The 18930-nt window shown below is 62.5% G+C and overlaps 1 protein-coding gene across 2 annotated transcripts in view; it reads right to left on the minus strand.

Annotated features, from left to right (window-relative positions):
• The window catches only part of PLCH2 (phospholipase C eta 2), a 65058-nt gene that overhangs the window by 34917 nt on the left and 11211 nt on the right, over window positions 1–18930 (minus strand). The gene's annotated exons all lie outside the window — the stretch shown is intronic.

Raw genomic sequence — 18930 nt, forward strand, 5'->3', positions numbered from 1 at the left:
CCGTCCCTCGTCCCTCGGGTGCTGTTTTGAAAGCTGCCGCTTCTGCCCACAGCCGTAGGAGTGGCCCGGGGAGGTTTATGGAGATGTAGGAGACTGGGTTCGGGGTGGCAGGCAGGCAGCAGGCCAGAGGGGGAGCACCTGGGGCTACTCGGAGCTGCCGCCACCCCAGGTGTGACTGCCTCCTGCCAGGCCAGACCCCCAGGCGTGGAGGGGAGTGAGATACAGGAATTGTCACCACCACCACCTGGATCCTCCCCAGGGCAAGCCACAGGGCTGCTGCCCAGCTCCCTTAAAGGGACAGCCATTCTCCCATGGCTGTCACTAGCAGAACCCTAGGCTTCGGTGGACGGGGCCATTGCCGGGGCTGGGGATCTGTCCTCGTGAACTTGACACTGGGACTCTCATGTCCACATGGGTCATGTGTCCAGTGAGCACCGTCAGGGTCCCTGGGCTTGTGTCCACTGTGCTGGCACAGACCCCAAAGAGAGAAGCAGAGCCTCCATCTGGCACCAGGTGTGACGGAGGTTCTCTGCTGACTGCAGCAGGAGGGGGTCCTACAGCCGGCTGGAGCCGGGGAGGCTGAGGTAGGCTCTGTTGGGCCAAGAAGAGGGGACCAGGCCAAACAATAGCACCAGAGGTTGCCTGAGGCCAGGGAGCAAAAGAGGGAGGGGCCAGTCCAGCACCCCATGCCTAGCTCTGCAAGTGTCCTTACACAATCCCCCCTGAGAAAGGCCAGTAGCCCCAAAGCCTCAGAAATGGGGACATTGAGGCAGGGAGCAGCAGGAAGAGAGAGGAACAGAGGGGGGCACGAAGACATGGGGTCCCTGCGGGGTGCCGGCTCCCTGGGGTGGACAAAGAGAGGTTCTGGTTCAAGTTCAGGTTCTGATGAATAATCCATCGGCTCTGCCGGCCCCACCCCCGCGCAGCCTGGAGCTGACTTCCCTGGAGGGGCGGGGCGGGCGGGTGATCACCGCGGTGATTAAAAGCCGCCTGCCGCACATGTTAATTTGCAAGATTCCGATCTCCTAAATCTCCTTTCTGGGCATTTAAGCAAAATTCTGTCTTTGAGAGCATTTGGCCTGACTGGTGGTGGGTGGGGATGCACGCGCGCGTCTGGAAGAAGGGCCTGTGGGGCCCCCAGGAGTCTAATTTGTTCTTGTTTGAAGAACGGGACCGGAATACACAGATACCCTCAGGTGGGGTGGGGGTGCCTGGGGCCCTGCCTGAGCCCTTCCTCCTGGAGGGGTGCAGAGCTCGTGCTCCGTGCTCTGGAGCCCAAGTTCTGCCCTCCCAGGCCCTTCTCCTCCTGCTGGGCATACACCTCCAGCTGCCACAGCCTCCAGCTGCCACAGCCCACCACCAGCTCCCTCCCCTCCTTCTGGCCACCTGCCCGTGCCCACTCCCTGCCTGAGGCTGAAGGTTCTGCAGAGGGCTTAGCTCTGACCTGGGGTTGCAAGGGCAGGGCTTCCCTCACCTAGGGACAGAGCCCAGGCCTATATACTCAGCACAGGGGGCCTGCCTGTCGAAGCACCCCCAGAGGACCCAGGGCACCATCCACCTCCACTCCCTGGAACGGGGTCCTCGCCGTCCAGATCTAAAACACTAGGCAGAGGCCAAGGTGAGGCTGGATCTGGCCATGAGTTCCAACTGGGTCCATCCTTTGGTTCTCAAACATCACCAGGAGAAGGCCAGACTGCACCCCAACACATGGGGTCCCAGCTAGGCCTGGGCTCCTCCTGGCGTGTGGGGACCTGCAGGACCTGTGTGCTCACATACACACGCCCAGGGCCTGGTGAGAGTGCTGCTGTGCACAACCTGTGTTGGGATGAACAAAATGGTATTTGCAAAGGAAAAAGAGGGACAGAAGACCCCTGGTGGAGACCCAGAAACAGAGGGGCAGGGACACGGGCCTAGACAGGAAGTACAACCCCCACCACTCACTGGCTGTCCCTCCCTGCCTGGCCCAAACCCCACAGCCATCCACCAGCCAATGGAAGCACTGCGTCCCCTAGACTGACCACCAGGCCAGGAGGGAGGGAGGGAGAGCAAAGACCACTGGAGACAGGAGAAGGCACACGGAGAACCAGGTGTCAGGAGACCCCAGTTCCCTGTTCTGTCCGACCTCTGTGTGACCCATGAAGCCACTGCCCCTCTGGCCTTAGCTTCCCTGTCTGTAAACCAAGGGAGGGCCAGCAGTTCTGAAGGGCCTCCAGATGAGGCTCAGAGAAAGGCCTGAAGGGCAGTGAGGGGGCAAGGGGCACAGCTGGGGCCAGGCCTCAGGTACCGAAGATGCCACTGCATTGTCCCCTTTGGTGGCCACTGTATGGGGAGGGCCCAGGAGCACCGCCTTACTATCCTCAGGGCCACGGGCCCTGACCAGTGCCTGGGGAGCAGCCACTCTGCCTGACAGCCTCCCGGGACAAGAGGCTATGAGCAGTCGCCTCCTCATGAGTGGAGTAGAGCAGATCTGCAACCGCACAAACCTCCACAGGGCACCTCAGATTTTGTCTCCGGACTTCCGTCCTACATAAATCTCCAAGGAAACGCTTCTCCAGTGACCTGCTGCAGTAAGCTGCAGCCCAGCCTCAGACAGGCTGTACCATGAGTCCACCAGCACTGCGGGGCATCCTCCACTCTGCTCCTCAGAATGTCTGAGTTAGAAGGGCCCCCGGAGGCCACCGGGTCCAACCTCTTTGCTTTCAGATAGGGAAACTGAGGCACGGACATTTTGCCTGGGGCTCATAGCTAAGCAGAGGCAGAGCCAAGACCAGGACCCAGGCCCTGACCCCAGGAGTGAGTTCCAAAGGGTGCGTCTGAGAAGATGTCTGGAAAAAGCAGACCCAGGCAAGCCCCAGACCTGGACAGAAGTACAGGGTAATGGGTGAGCTGCAGACAGAACTGCAGGCCCAAAGGTCCTGGGTGGCAGGGGCTGCTGCTCAAAGCCTGGCGTCCCCACTGCCCCCAGCAGCCCCATGCCAGCCCCAGACCAGGGCATGAATCTGCTTCATGGTCCCTCAAGCCCTGCTGAGCCAGCAAACAGCTTGGAAACAGCACTAAATTCCTAGGCAGAAGAGCAGGATGCACAAGGACGACACAGCAGCAGGGCTGGATGGACGTGGTGTCCGTGGAGATAGGGGACAGCAAGGACGGCAGAGGCCCGTGGGCCAGAGGGTTGCCAGGGCAGGAGGGGAGCTGAGGCCCAGTGCTGGTGACCAGCTCCAGTCCTTGTGCAGAGCAGAATGCAGCCAGAGCCCCAGGGCCACAGATGGACCAGTGGGAGGAGGTGGGGGGACGGGATGACTCGGGCAATGACGGGGTGGGTGGCAGGGAATGGAGGACACAGACAGCCAGAGGGACGGGGGCTTCTGGAAGGCTCTGTCTGAAGGGCCACATCCACACCCTAGGTGCCTTGCCCCACGCAGACAGACCCCATTCACCCCTGCCAATGGCACCCTCAGCTGCAACATCCTGCCACTTGCCTCCCTCCTCACCCCCCACCAGGACTGAACCCCCATACCCATACCCCTACCCCCCGTCAAGATCATCAGGTCAGGGACCTGCCCCGGGCTGCCGTGGCCCCAGTGGACTGCCCTGCCTCTCTGCACCAGCCTGACCTAGATTCTGTGCCTGAGAGTGGCAGCCAGGCAGGGCCCCAGCCAGCCTGGCACTGAGACAAGAGGGCCGGATTCCAGGGCAAACAGCCGCACAGCCACCAGCCCAGCCCACCGAGGGATGCCCATTCCCACAGCTTTGGCCCACAGCAGGCTGGGCCAGCCCTCTAGGGCTTGCAATCTATGCCACATGCCTGGGTAGCCAGTCTTTGCACCTGGGGCCATTTGCAGGCCACTCTTGGCCACTTTTAATAATTAAAACCACAAAAATCCTTGAAATCAGAAGCATGAACGTGCAGATGCAAATGTATGCAAATCAGCCCCTGCCATGGGCTACCAGGCCTATAGGCCTGGGGCACATTTCTGGGCAGGGGGCGGGGGGGTGGGGAGCCCCCACTCCAGGGCCGGGCTCAGCCATCCTTCCTTGCTGGTGTTCCTCCCACCTGCCCACACCCCCAGCTGCCGGTCATCATCGTTCGTTAAGCATCTGCCATGTGTCAGGCTTGCACATGGGGCTCAGAAGGGAGCAGTGAGCAAACCAGAAGCAGCCCCCACCCTCAGGGAAAGGCAGAGGGACAGGAATGGGCCCAGCTCCATGGGGCAGCCCAGGACGGGGGTGGGCAGAAGGGGGCCCTCCCCCAACCCCACAGAGTGCTGAAACCTTCACAAAGCCCAGAAAGGACCAGGCCAGTTGCCTGCAGAGATGGAGACACAGACAGGGCCATGGAGCTGTTTCTCTGGCTGGACTCAGCACTCAGGGGTTGTGGGCATGAAGGTGGAGGCAGAGCTAGAGCGGACCAGCTAGGGTGCACGTGCAGTGAGCAGAAGAGCTCTTGGCCCAGGACGAGGCTCAGGGCACAGGGTCAGGGGAACGGCAAGGGGCTGCCGCATGCTGGCCCCCTCCCGGCCGTCAGCACCCTCCAGTCTTGCTGTGCCTAGGATGGACAGCCCTGTCACAGCACACACTCCTGAAACCATCCTCCAAGAGCTGCCCCCAGCCCCCGGGCTGCTGGCACATCTGAGGTTGTGCATGAGCTGCTGCGGGATTAGCTCCATCACTACTTTGTTCATGTAGCGTTCACCGGCACAACGGAAACATTTAAAAATCCTGGGTGGTAGCACACTCATCTCCAGCAGCAAACTGAATAAACATGTCAGACAGGCTGTGGTTAGTGCAGAATTTGTTGTTATGTCTCCCACGGGGGGAGGTGAGGTCACCCCAAGAGGCTGCGCTCATGGGACTCGTGGCACATGAACAGAGCCTGTAAACTCCAAAACCGTCCCTGTGGCACATGCTGAGCCTCCAGATGGGGGCCAGTGCCTCGGGCCTGGGAGGGGGCTTCTGGGTCTCTCTCTATGAGCCAGTGGTTCCACGGGCACCCACACACCCTGGGTGTCTTGTAATCCTGCTGCCCCACCACCAGGAGAGGCAGCCCCAATGCAAGGAGACCACCAGCCCACATTACCACATACTACAACGTCCCCAGATTAATTCACCTTTTGTGCCAGAAGAGCAATGGTTGCATAAGCACCCATATCAAAAGCTGAGACACTGGAAACACAAGAGACAGAGCAGGGAGTTAATCTTGGCCTCAAGACCAACTGTGTGGCGACCAGGTCTATGTAGGGGATGTACCTCATGGGGAACGAGTCTGTGCTAGGGGGCTCCCTGGGGATACGGCCATGCAACCCATAGCTAACCCAGTGCCCAAAGCCGTGCCAGTACACAACTTCTTGCTAGGTGTTTACAAAGTAATCTCCCCCAGATCCAGACCCAGGCAGCAGGGAGGGCCAGGCTGGAGGCAGGTGGCAGTGCCCTGGCGACACCCCTACCCAAGCCATCTTTCCTGGGATATTCAGTTGCTGACCTGCCAGCAGCAGCCACAATGAGCTTCCTTGCAAAAGCATAAGGTCTGCCCAGCCAGCTCCCCCACTCAGAGTGGGGGTCAGAGTGACTGCCCCTCTAACTGCCAAAGCACTGGGATCAGAGCCAGAGTCTGTCTTTTCTAAGACAGGAAATGCCTTGATCAGCTAGCAGGTAGGGGGCAAAGTCTCAGGGAGGCTGAAGCGGCTCAGAGCAGAGGTGTGAATACATAGTTCAGGGAGGTTAAAGGTGTGAACACACAGCTCAGGGAAACCAGGGGTGTGAACGCACAGATCAGGGAGGCCGGGGGTGTAAACACACAGCTCAGGGAGGTTAGAGGCGTAAACACATAGCTCAGGGAGGTCAGTATGTGAACACACAGCTCAGGAAGGCTAGGGGTGTGAACACACAGCTCAGGGAGGCCAGGGGTGTGAACACACAGCTCAGGAAGGCTAAGGGTGTGAACACACAGCTCAGGGAAGTCAGGAGTGTGAACACACAGCTCAGGGAGGTCAGTGTGTGAACACACAGGTCAGGAAGGCAAAGGGTGTGAATGCACAGTTCAGGGAGTCTGGGAGTGTGAACACACAGCTCAGGGAGGTTAGAGGCATAAACACATAGCTCAGGGAGGTCAGTATGTGAACACACAGCTCAGGGAGGCCAGGGGTGTGAACACACAGCTCAGGAAGGCTAAGGGTGTGAACACACAGCTCAGGGAAGTTGGGAGTGTGAACACACAGCTCAGGGAGGTCAGTGTGTGAACACACAGGTCAGGAAGGCTAAGGGTGTGAACACATGGCTCAGGGAAGCCGGAGGTGTGAACACACAGTTCAGGGAGTCTGGGGGTATGAACACACAGCTCAGGGAGGCCGGGAGTGTGAACACACAGCTCAGGAAGGCTAAGGGTATGAACGCACAGTTCAAGGAGGCCAGGGGTGTGAACGCACAGCTCAGGGAGGCCGGGGGTGTGAACACATAGCTCAGGGAGGCCAGGGCCAAGAAACCTGGAAGAGACAATTTCCTTCAAGATCAAAGAGAGACATTGACATCCTACTGGACCCAGATGTGTGCCCAGCAGAGAGCAGAGGGCCCAGGGGGCCTGTTGGAGGAGGAAGGGCTGCCCCAGTTCAGCACAGAGCACAGCAGCTGCCCAGGCAGTGGGCACTGACCACAGAAGGGCCATCCTGGGCATCTGTCTCCATGAGCCCCCTGCTCAGGCCCCTGAGGTCCTCAACTCCACCTGGTCATCAATCCTTGACCCTCAGGGCCTCAAGGAACACGGAGCTGGGGTGGCAACAGGTCACACTCCCTGCCCATGGTGACTGTCCTCCCGACATGCACTTCCACCCGCAGCCTGTGGCAAGTCAAGCCAGCAGCAGACACAAGCACAGGGAGCCCAGGGCACCATGTCCCTGGCCTGCCTGCCCCCTTGCTCACCCTCTGCCCCCCAACTCCCTACCTCTGGATTGCGTGGGCCCCAGCAGCCATCAAGTGCTATGCACATGAATGTTTATTTTTTTCTCTAGGGCAAAAAAAGAAAAGAAAAGAAAAGAAAGAAGAAGGGTGGCTTATCCGGAGGGTGAGTCACTGGGGATGTTCAAGCAAACAGCACTGGGAGCAGCCCCAGCACTCCCATAGGCAGGACCAGAACTGTCCCCACCCTCCCGAAGGGCAGCATGTGTGCCGGCTGGCCCTTGGGCACATCACCCTCCTGCAGCCAGGGCTCCAAGGAAAGCCGCTCCCTCAGAGGTCCTTGACCACCGTGTCCCTCTATGCCCATCCAGAGCAGGCTGCTGTCCAGCAGGCTTGGTCCCCCACCATAGCCCCAGGAGAATGGGTTTTCCCCATTGCAGCATATCTTTCTTGTCTGGGGAGCATCTGAGCCATCTCATTCATTTCAGGGTGACCAACCAGGAGAGTCAGAAGCACCAAGAGAAGCCACTGTCCCCTGGAAACCACTGGCAGAGGGTGACCCCATATCACAGCCCACGTGGCTGCTGAGGGGCACAAGCCCCCCAGACCTCTGGTCCCTTGTAGCCCCTTCGCCATGGCCAGGCAAGTTCCCAACCCCAGACCGGGCAGGAGATGCCAAGGATGGAGCCTCCAGCCTGGGAGAGGCTACCCTGGGAGAGCCCTGAGTGCCCCAAACTCCAGACGACCCTGGATAAGGACTGGCCAGCATCATGACCATCGAGAAAGGATGGAAAAGCCACTGTGGCCAGTCACGGACACTGGGACTGGAGAGGCCAGGCCCAGGGGTTCTGGAGACAGCTTCCCACTCCTTAAGAAAGGGGCCAGTGTCCCAGGCTGGACAAACAGGACCTACACCAGAGGCCGAGAGAAGGGGCCGCCCACCGGGCCATGTCCCATTGTGGGAGCAAGTCTGGCTCAGGGGCTTCAAGAAGACCAAGCCACCCCAGTGCCCTTGTGGGTCTCCAGGAGCAGTGCCCAGTGGGGATGGCTGAGTCACCATCTGGGTCTTTTTAAGGCACAGCTGAGTGCAGGGGGGCAATTTAGGTCTTTCTGACAAGACAGGAGAGTGTGTGGCAGAGAACACAAGGTCAGAGCCCAGCACAGAGCCACGTGCCCACTGAGCAATGCCCTCCAGATCCCACAAGGTGGGGGTGCAGCCACAGACAGAGGGATTTGGGCCGGACAGGGACAAGGTGACACGTGGTGGGGTGTGCAGTAGACCCCCACTCACTGGCCTGGGGGTGGTCTTCCCTTACAATATGACTGGGGTGGCATGTCTACGAGAGGGCTGCAACCCTTCGAGGGATTTCCTCGGATGGGGGACCTGGGGAGCACCCGGCGGGGGTGGTGAGTGCAGACAGTAGCATGTGCTGGGGGTCTGGGGAAACTGTCTGACGTGGGCTCTGGTTCTGGTTCTGGACCAACTCCAGCCAGGAGCCCTGGGGGTACGGGCAGGGAGGCCCCCCGAGTCCCAGCATCCCCACACAGCTATTCCTGCTCTCCTGGCACCCATCTGTGTGTCTGCTCCCTGAGAGCACCCCACAGCCACGAACACTGCCAGGGGCCTTGCTTGACACCCCAGCCCCCAGCTCAAGCCTGCAGCCCTTCACAGGGCACCTGCTGTGAACAGGGCCTGCGGCCATCTGCACCCAAGGGTGAGGGGCAGGCAGCGTGGGGCAGCCCTTGGGGGATGCCCCCACCTCACTCTGGGCCACTTCCCAAACTGCAGCAAGTACCCCCTGACACCTCAGCCCCATGATCCCCCGGGCGGTGGTGCATTTCCTTGCAGACGCAGAATATAATAATTCCCAATAATGCCAAGCCCAAAATAACCCCACAATGCGCCGCGTGCAGAGCTCCTTCAGAATGTAACTGAGTCAAGCACAGCTGCAGAGTCGCTTTAAAAATACACAAAATGCACAAACACAGACACAAACCCAACCACGAGGACGCCCGCCTCCGCCCGCTGTGCCACCACAGGTAGGGGGTAAAGGTAGGGGCACGATGGGGAGGGGCCTGCCCTCCACCCCGGGGGAATGAGGGGAGGCCCTGAGTGGCATGTGGGGTGGAGGGGCGACAGGCTCCCCAAATGTGCTCTCACACCTGCAGGCCCTGCCTCTGGCATGTCCCCTGGGAGGGGGAGACCATCTGCCACTCCAGCGCACCCCAACTCTGCCCCCAAGACCCTCCAGTCCTCTCCAACTGGACTCCAGCATGCCCCAATCCTGCCCTCAAGGCCCCCCAGCCCTCCCCAACTGGTAGGCCTGGGAGGACTCACCTCTGCAGAAAAGCAGGGCTGCCTAGGCCTCTCCCCACACTGCCCTGAGCCCCCTCTTGGGGCCCCTAGCCCCTGCCCACGCTCCCATGCTCCCCATCCATGCTGGGAATGGCAGATGGACCACCACATTGTGCAGACCTGCCCGAAAAAGGCAAATATGAGCCTATCGCGTGGCCGGTCCTCCACACCCACCAGGCCCAGACCATCCCTGGCACCCACTCTGGGCAGGTGGACAGAGTGTCTAGTGGGTCGGCCATTATCCAGTTCCAGGTGCCTAGCAGCCTCGGCCGGCACACCAGAGGGGCCCCAGGAATGGGCTGGCTCTCCGAACCCCACAGCACCAGAGAAACATGGTCCAGTGGCTCTTTCCTCTGCAGAGGCCGACTGGGCCCTGGGCGCAGCTAGAATCCCACTGGCATCCATGTGCTGCTCCTCCCTGCACTCGGGAGCCTCACCCTGAAGAACTCCCGGGGCCCTACTGGGCCCTACCCCCCAAGATGCTGGTCAGGAAGGCTGGGGGCCGCGTCAGGCCGCCCCGTTCCAGTAAAGGGGCTGGACCCTCACCGGGCATTGCTGGTCTAGGCCCACAGAACCGAGGTCATGGTTTCAGCCAACCAGCCTCCACTGCATGACCCCTCCCCTTGCAGTCCACCCACCCTGTCACACCGCCCCCCCACACACACACCACAGCATGCCAGGCTAGAGGGGGCGCTGAAGGGGGCGCTGGGTGGGTGAGGGTGACAAGGACAGGTCACAGAAAGAGCACACTCAGATGGGCCGCCCAGGCCCTCAGGACACAGCTCTGCCCAGAGGAGCACAGACTGGCCTTGTTCCAGGGAGCTGAACCCCTGCCCATCCCTCTCTCACCCCCAACTTATCAAGGCATAGAGAGGCCAGGAGTACCCCACCCTTCGTGGCCTGCTGGCCGAGGCAGGCTTGGGAGCCGCTGCGGTCAATGCCCCCACAGCCCGAAGAGAGCAGGCCACGGCCCCAGGAACCGGCTCTGGTGGTCCCGGGATCTGCCTCTGCGGTGCGTGGCCTGCGGACAGCTGCACAGAGGGCAGGGGGACTCAGCGCCGCCCAGGCCCAGGAGGGCTCCCCAGGGGAGCTGGCCTGGGCAGCCCGGACCCCCTGCCCATAGCCAGCGGGGCACGGGCTTGTTGCTGAGTCAGGAGGTGTCTGGTCCTCAGGCTCCCAAAGGGTGTCCCTCGCCTCCCGCACCCCACCTGAGGGAGGAAGGGCTTTCCCATCAGGCTGTACCCTGACGTGGGCACAGTCCCAGGGACAGTGGGAGCCACCACAACCTGTGGCGCCGGGACATATGGGGACACGCCGGGGACACAGAGACAGCTCCACCCCACCCCTGGGCTAGAGGACCCCGGTGCGTGGCAGTGGCACGGGGACGCGGAATGTGGATGTGGGATGTGGCTGTGCACAGAGTAGATGGAGGGTGGTGTACAGATTGGAGGGGCAAGGGCTGCGGGCTGGAGGGCCTGGCCCGGGGCCCATGGGTGGGGTCCTGTGAGCCATCCGCTTCTCAGCACTGAGACGGAAGGAGGAGGCCAGACCCCTACACCAGGATGAACGAGCCCAGGGCCTCCACGACGACACCTGCCATGAGGGGCCAGAACCAGGGAGTGTCTGCTCTGTGCACAGGTGCTCCTGGGTAACCAGAAAGCAGAGGGGGTCGCCCACTCCACTGCCCACCAGCCCCAGGACTGGGCAGGTCAGCACCCCCAGCCTCGACATCCTCATACATAAAATGGAGCAACAACAGAACCAAGGACCAACCCTGGGAGGGCTGGAAACAACACACAGAGGGGGGCTCCCAAGACCAGGCTGACCAATGGCCAGGCCCCTGCAAGGGAGGCTCACAGCTGTCCCTGATCAGGGAGCCCTAGCCAGGCCACTCTCCCCACTGCCTGAGAACGACATGGGCACCTGCCCAGGCCCACGTGCTCTCCTCAGCAGACAAGGGCAGATGCATGACCTCGAAGCTCTTAGGAGGGGGTGGATGCTGCCCCAGCCTCCTGCTGCTAAGGGTGGCAGCTCTCAAGCCCTGGGGTGGGCCAAGGGCCACAGCAAGGGGTCCCTGGCCTTCCAAGCAGCCCTCCCCTCCCCCGGCTCACACTCAGCCAGCAGCTGCTGCCTTCGCGCCACTGTGGAACCCTCCTGCCAGCTCTTCCCCTGCAGGCCAGGCTGGGTGGAGGGGCCCATGGGGGTACCCCAGCCAGACACTCCCTGGGAAACTTCAGGTTTGCCCCCTGAAGGCCAGCGCCCATGTCCGGCACCCAGGGCTGCCACCCCCCACCCCCCAGCTCTCTCCCTCTGTATATCTGGGTGGACAGGGTCACTGCCCTGGCTCTGTGGGGCCAAATGGAGTGACTGGACCCTGCAGGTGCCCCCTTCCGATAAGGGGCACTGCAGGGGTCAGGCAGGGTGCCTGGGCAGAGGTCTGCCTCCCATTGGCTGGAGGCAGAACACAAATGCTACTTTGCAGGTTGGCATTTCTGAAGGATGACAAAGATCCTGGGGCTTTTTTGTGTGAAAAGACACTTGGGCCTCAGCACCTCCCTGCCATCGGGCCTGACTCTTTCTTTCCTGTCAGGGCTGCCGGCAAGCAGGGCACAGAGCTGGGGGTGCAGACCATGCTGCGGTCAGGCCTGTGGCACAGAGGGTCACCTCTGGCCTGGCTTTCCCCTGCCCACCCCTCCACTGCCCCCTGGGGAAGGGACTGACCATAGTTACTGGAGGACACTCTCTGCTCCCAAGGGCACCTGATCCTTTCAGAGCCATGCAGTGTCAGGGCAGTCCTCTGCACAGGGCCTGCCAGTGTCAGACCCACAGGGCTGCCAACCTCAGTGCAAAAATATGGGGACTGGGGCCTTGGAGCCAGTCCCCCAGGTAGGGGGAGGCCTCCTGGGAGGCATGTGTCCCCCATCCAGCCCCCAGAGTCAGGGCCTCCTGAGATCCATCCAGATTAGCCATGTTCTCTGTCACAGCTTCTGACTGTCACTGCAAGTGGCATCCCTCGATGACAGGACCCAAAAGAGCCAGAGAAGCCCACTGGGGCTGGGGCACCAGCGAGCAACCATGCAGCTCTGGGCTCCAAGCCTCAAGGTCTGGACCCCCGTCCCGGCCTCAACTCAGAGGCAGTAGGACCTGGGGAGTCTGGTGGTGTCCTGGCCTTCCCCTCAGTACATGGGGCCCACTGCTGGTCCCCCACCCTGGGCTGTCCTAAATTGTACCCAAGTCCTGCTTCCAGAGGGCCAATCAAGGGGAACCATCTTCCCAGGGTTCATCTTCCCAGAGCTAGTAAGAAGCCCCAGCCTCGGATTAGCAATCACCCCTGGCATGTCCCCTGAATTTCCCTTGGGGATGAGGGCCTGGGGCTCAGAGAGGCCACTGTCTGGCTAGGAACCTACAGCTCAGGGAGTGTCAGGGCCGGGGTCTGAAGCAGGCCTCGGCCCCATACCTGACCTCTAGTGGGTCCTGCCTGCTCAGCCCAGGGGTCCCAGGTGGGGGGAACTGAGTGAGGGTGGAAGGCAGCACCCTTTCTATTCTCTGGAGGTTGCAGGACACATCCCAGAGGGTCCACGTCTTTACTATGCTCGGGGGTGGGGGGCAGTCAGAGGCTCTGAGAAAGTGCGGCATTTCGTGATTAGTGAAGGAGGGGCCCAGAGGGCCACCATCCTGTGCTGGAAGGGCCACCACTGAAGGAAGTGGGAACCAGGCCATACCACTGCCCTGGCCTCTCACCCTCGCTCCTGGGGAGCTGGGGAGGGCCAGCAGCAGTGGCCACCACTAGCAGCTGGCCAGGGCTCTGCACGCAGCCCCTTGTCCGCTGCCCACAGCTCACTACTATTAGCCCATCTCACAGGTGAAAACGTTCAGACCAAGTCTTCTGGCCAAGGCCACACAGGGGCTGGTGGCAGAGCTGGGAGCCAACCCAAGTCTGCCCACTCTGGGTGTCCTCCCAGCCCTGGCCCTGCCCTGGGCAGGCCCTGGGCTTCACTTCCAGCGAAAGCTAGCCTGCGATGCACAGCCCCCCAGGGCCCTGATCTCCTTGCCACCCACCCTAGCACCTGAGATTCCTCTAGAGTGGCTCTCAGGCTGGAGCATCCTCGGGAGCCCAGCCCGTTTAAAAGGCTCATTTCTATGGAAATGCCCCCGCCTGCCTTGAGGCTGTGTTTTCATGCTCACGGGTAACACCTAAAGCCCACACAGCTCGGGGGCTGCTCAGGCCCAGGGGTGCCTCAGCAGAGCAGCTCTCTGGTGCCCCTGGGGGCTGTCAGGTCCACCCCGGTACAGAGATGCACTCGAGACCCCAGGCAGCAGGCCACTGCCCAAGGGCCCTCGCCTCACCAGCAAAATAGCCAGCTTTGACGAAAGGGGCACTTGGGAGACCCCACCCCTCGGGTGGCCATGATCAGTGGCCGGCAGGATCCAGGAGCAGCCATTCACTGAAGGAGGGCCTCCACATCCCCAGAGGCTGGGACCTCGGGGCCCCCTCCCTACCGTCCCCAGGAGCCTCTGGAGCGCATGCCCTGCCCAGGAGAGCCTGGGGCGGTGGGGACCCAGCAGGCAGCATCTCTGCTCACTCAGCTGGACTTCAGCCTGTGGGGCTCAGGGGTGTGAGATGTGGCCCCCGCCTCTGGCTCGCAGGCGTGGGCAGGGCTATGGTGGGTGCACAGCACAGCTGTTACAGAGGGCTGCGTGGTGGCCTCCAAGACACATATCCACATCCCACAACTTATGCAGAAGATGATCTCTGCAGGTGTGATCCAGCTAAGTACCTTGAGATGAGCTCGTCCCAGATCGCCCCAGGTAGGTCCTCCATCCAATGATAATTGTCTTTGTGAGAAGGGGAAGAACACACAGAGGGACAGGACCACATGCAGACAGAGGCAGAGATTGGAGGGAGGCCGCCGGGGGCTGGAACAGGTAGGAGCGACCCTTGCTTAGAGCCTCTGGAGAGAGCACAGCCCTGAACACCTGGCCCTGAGGCTCCAGCGATAGAGGTTTGTGCTCTTCAGCTGTGGCAGCACAGGGCACTAGGCGGCCCTTCCACACTGGTCTGGAGGAGCAGCTCACTTGGGGTTCAGGGAGAATGCAGCCTTCCTGATAAGGTGGGTGCCTCGGCCAGATCCACCTGTCTGGGGGCCACCCAGACAAGGTCCACAGTGGCCTTGGGGCCCCAAGGCCTCCAACACTGGCAGGGGGCTACATGCTTTGCATGAATGATTCAATGAGAAGCCCAAGCTCTCTGGAGGACTAAGGGACCTCTGGTTAGGTGACACAGCCCGTAAGGGGACCAGGAGAAGTGGCACTGGGGGGAGCAGGTGCCTAGCAGGGGTCAGAGGCTCCCCGGGCTCTTCCTGTGACATTTCAGAGACTGCCCCCCGCCCCCCACACCTCCCTGCCCTTCTGCCTCCCAGGATCGGCAGCTCAGGCCCATGCTGTTCCTGGTGTCCCCATAATGCTCCTCACACTGGCCCAGCTGCCAAGGCCCATTGGCTGGTGGGAGGGGCACCCCTCTGAGTATGGCAAAGTCTTAGGATGAGAAGTGGGGGGCCCAATACGCCAGCCAGCTCACTCCTTCCCTGGGGCAGCCCGAGGCCTCCTGTCTTGTGATTGTGTGTATACACATGTGTGTGTCAGTGCCAGGGTACACACATGGGTGCGGGGTTGGGGGAGGTGATGAAGGGGGTGCTGGCCCCACAGGACACAGGCGAGTGGAGTCCCCCGGGGCCTTCCCACTCAGACGCAGCTCTCCAGGCACAGCCTGCTTGCCTGTGCCAGCCCCACCTTCCTGGCGCCTCCCGCCCACCGGGGTCTGATGCACATCAGGAGCTGAGGACAGGTGAGGAGCCTGCTCTGCTCTGTGGGGGTGGAGACCCCAGAATCAGTGCCCTGGAGGCTGCTGGGAGCACAGAGGGGGTGGAAAGAAGAGGAGCTAGGCGGGACTGGGGTGGGCACTCTCCCTAGACCCCTGGGCTGGGGGGGACACACAGGCACCCACAGGCTGAGGCCTCCGTGCCTGACTCAGCCCTGGGAGCCCTGGAGCCCCTGTTAGCCCCAGGTCCCCTCTCCACAGCCCAGGCTGGCCAGCTCTCTGATGGGCTAGGTGACCAAGCAGCCTCCTCTGTCCCCTGCACCGGGCAGGTAGAAGGGACAAAGCTCCATTCCTGGCTGGCTGACTGCTGCCGCTGGAGACAGCTCCCAGGAGCCCTTGCTCCCTGTGCCGTGCTTGTTATACAACAGACCTAAGAATAATCTAGAGGGCGGGCAGTGCAGGGGGGACTAGCCATCCTGCCTCCAGGGACCCCTCAAGCTGGGGATGGGGGTGGGGCCAATGACACAGGGGTCCTGCTTCTGCCCAGGGCCCAAGGCCATCTGGAGGCCCGAGGGGCACCCTGGTTTGCACCCACCCCTGGCACCTGGGAAACCAGGTCACACATAGAGTCCTGGCTTCCAGGGGTTGGCCTGGCAGTTGGAAGAGGCAGGCAGAGCCCCAAGTCCAGGGCCATCTGCACCCAGTGGTCCTTGGGGTCAAAAGGCCTGACGGGGCCTGCAATGGAAGCTGGATTTCCCAGGGGTGTGATCCCAAACTTCCAAGGGCTGCCCCTCCCCAGCACACTGGGCCTGGGGGATTCAATGGGCACGAATGCAGAAGAGGGAGGGGAAGGTGGCCTAGCAGTGAAGGAGCGCCCACTGGAGCCCAACCCTGGCCCTGCCCCACACCGGAGCAGGTGGCAGGCAGCCTGTGGGTCTATGGGCCAGACTCCCTGCCTTCCGGGGAGCAGGCGGCTGGCATGACAGTCACCCACTAATGAAGTAGCCCTATTAGGTGCAGTGTAACAGAATACGTACAAATGGGCCCATAGCTCTTCATCTTCTGCAGACATTAAAAATTAAAATCCAATTACAACTCCTGTTGTCAGACCTGGCTCCTGCCACTTACAACAATCCATGGGGCGGGGAGTGGGGGGGATTATGTAACCTGAACTCTCAGCTTCAGGGAGTGAGGGCCTAGGCAGGACCAGGCGACCTGCCCCCACCAGGAGGGTCTACAGGGCGTCACGGGCCCCTCAGGTACCCCTAGAATTCCACAGGACCAGCCGAGGAAGTCCCTGGCTGATCACCCTCATCGTCCATGGGCTCCCAACCGTTCCCCAACTGCAGCCCCCTCTGTTCTGCTGGTGGCTGGATGATATGCAGGACCCTAGCAGACCCCACTTCCATGCTCACTTCAAAGCTGGGGTGGGCCAGGGTCCAAGCTGTAAGGGCCACCAGACCCCTCTCTGGGAAGCCCCAGGCACAGACGGCACTGCCCAGCACATGCTCACACTGAGTCCCACTCCCCCCAAGAAGTGTCAGCTCTCATGCCCCCCAAGGGTGGGAGCAGAGTCACAGCCTGTGGCCAGACACCGACCAGGACTGGGCCACCAAGATGTTCAGCCTTGGGGGAGGGGGCTGGAGGACCCTTCAGTCACACAGCAGTACACACCCCACCTGCCACATACTTCCCTCCTTTCCGGAACCCCCGGACCTTCTCCTCGGGGCCATGCAGACGACATGGTCATGGGTGAAGTTCAGAGGGAATGGAACTGAAGGGGAAGGCTGGGGGCTGCCAAACCCATCTCTTCTGCTCCCCCAGGCAGGAGCTGCCGTCGGGTCCTGGGGCACATGGGCCGGCTCCCATCCCTGCTTCTGACCTGCCTCCCAGGCCAGGTGCCTGCACTCCCCTCCATGGCTACAGCCCTCTGATTGAATCTTTGGGCTCAAAGGACCCCAGCAGGACCCAAATGGGCTCCTCAGGACAGAAATATTTCAACGCCATGGCCCAGGTGCCCGGAGAGCTGAGCATCACCTTCTGGAGATCAGGGCGGAGAGCACAGAAAGGACAGACAGTGCAGTTCCATGGATGAGGGGTGGGGAAAGCCACGGGAGTTAGGCCACACTGATTAGGAAGTCAGTGGTCATTCTCTCTGCCTCAAGGGCCACTGGACAGGATAGGCATAGAGGAGGGGCAGGGAGGCCTCCTGTGCCCCTAGCATCTTCCCTCCGGCGGCTCCAGAAGTGTCCACCTCCCCTAAGGGCTGCCCCAGAGCTCTCCCAGCAGGCCCTCAACTCCAGAAAGCACTGGTACCCAGCACCAGCACCCTCCGGACAGCCTGGGTAGGGCCACCCCAGAGCCTGGCTGGGTCTCCTGCCAGTGCCGTCTGGGCCAGAGCAGCACCTGCAGCCAAGCAGCTGGGTTCAGTCCAAGGGTTGCTGCATTCCCACCCAGCTCCTCGCCACAGACCCAAAGGAGGGCCGGGCTCCGGCTGCACCATGCACATCCAGGGAGGGGACAGGGTACCCTATCTGGGCTCAGCATAGGGTCGCGGGGGTTCCATCCTCAACCAGGGGAGGAAAGTTCGCAGGGGGAGCCCCAGATGTCCCCGCGCGAACCTGCGGCCCCGAGAGCGCCCGGGAGCCCTCACCTGCCGGCAGCGATCCCGCACCCACACCCCCCGCCGCCCCCGCACGATCCCCTCCCTCGGCCCCGGTCCCGGTCCCGCACTGGACCTCGGAGGCCGAGCGCCCCGCCGCGGGGCGGAAGCAGCCTCTCCGCGCCGGCCCGCCCCGCCCCGAGCAGCGGCGCCCCCGCGCGTCCACCGAGCCCCAGCCCCGGGCGCAGCACCGGCAGCGGCGCGGCACCTACTGTGCTTCCGCGGGGCGGCTCCCGCGTCCATTGTCTCGGCGGCGGCGGCGGGGGCGGCGGCGGGGGCGGCGCGGTCAGCGGCGGGCGGGGGGCTGGAGCCGGGGCCGGGGCCGGGGCAGCATCGCCCCGCAGCTGGGCGGCCCGCAGCGGGCTGTGCGCGCTGACACTGCGCCCCGTGGAGGCGCCGCGCGCGGAGAGCGCTGTCACTCGTGCCGCCCGCACCACACCCCCTGCCCGCCCCGAGCGCGGAGGGGGCCGGGGGCGCGGGCTGCGCGGCGGCCGCAGGATGAGGGGCGCTGGGTGCAGGGCGGGGCGGGGCGCGGGGAGCGGGGTCCAGCCCGCGCACAGTGGGTCCCCAGCTCTCCCCGCGGAGATGCGGAGGTGCGCTCGGCCGTCGCTCCCCTGCCTCCCCCTCCACGCCCCTCTGAGGCCCGGGCGGTGGGACTGCGGGGGTGGGGGGCGCCGGGGACAGCTTCCCCACCCAAGGGCTGGGCGCTTTGGTGCAGCAAGAAGGGGGTGTTTGCCCGGCTTCACCCCTCCCCCAAGAGGGAAGGTGGCGAGTGCAGAAAGCCGCACAAGTGTCCAGATCTGGTGGGGTGAGGGATGCCTCCCCCACCAGGCACCAGACCCCCCAGAGTTCCGCAGGGTGGGGGAGGGGCGCTGACCAGGGCTCTCCTGGAACTGGGACCTCCCTGCTGGAGAGAGGACCAAGGGCCGCTGCCTCCCCTCCCCAAACTGGCCTCCTACAAGGAGGCCACAGCCTCAGCTTCTGCTCCCCTCACACTGCTGGAGGGCCCCCAAAGCAGCCACAGAGACAAGCCCTGAGCCCTTGGGGACCCTCCCTCCCAGGACGCCCCCACCAGACCAGGCTTCTTGGGAGCACCCTCTCTGCCCCACCTCCCACCCTCTTCTGCAGCGGACAGTGGTGGAGGACAGGGGTGCAAGACAGATCCACAGAACATGTCCGGCTGGGCAACAGCTTCCAGAAAGGCCA

Source organism: Canis aureus, chromosome 3, assembly GCF_053574225.1.
Source record: "Canis aureus isolate CA01 chromosome 3, VMU_Caureus_v.1.0, whole genome shotgun sequence".
In the NCBI taxonomy this organism is placed as follows: domain Eukaryota; kingdom Metazoa; phylum Chordata; class Mammalia; order Carnivora; family Canidae; genus Canis; species Canis aureus.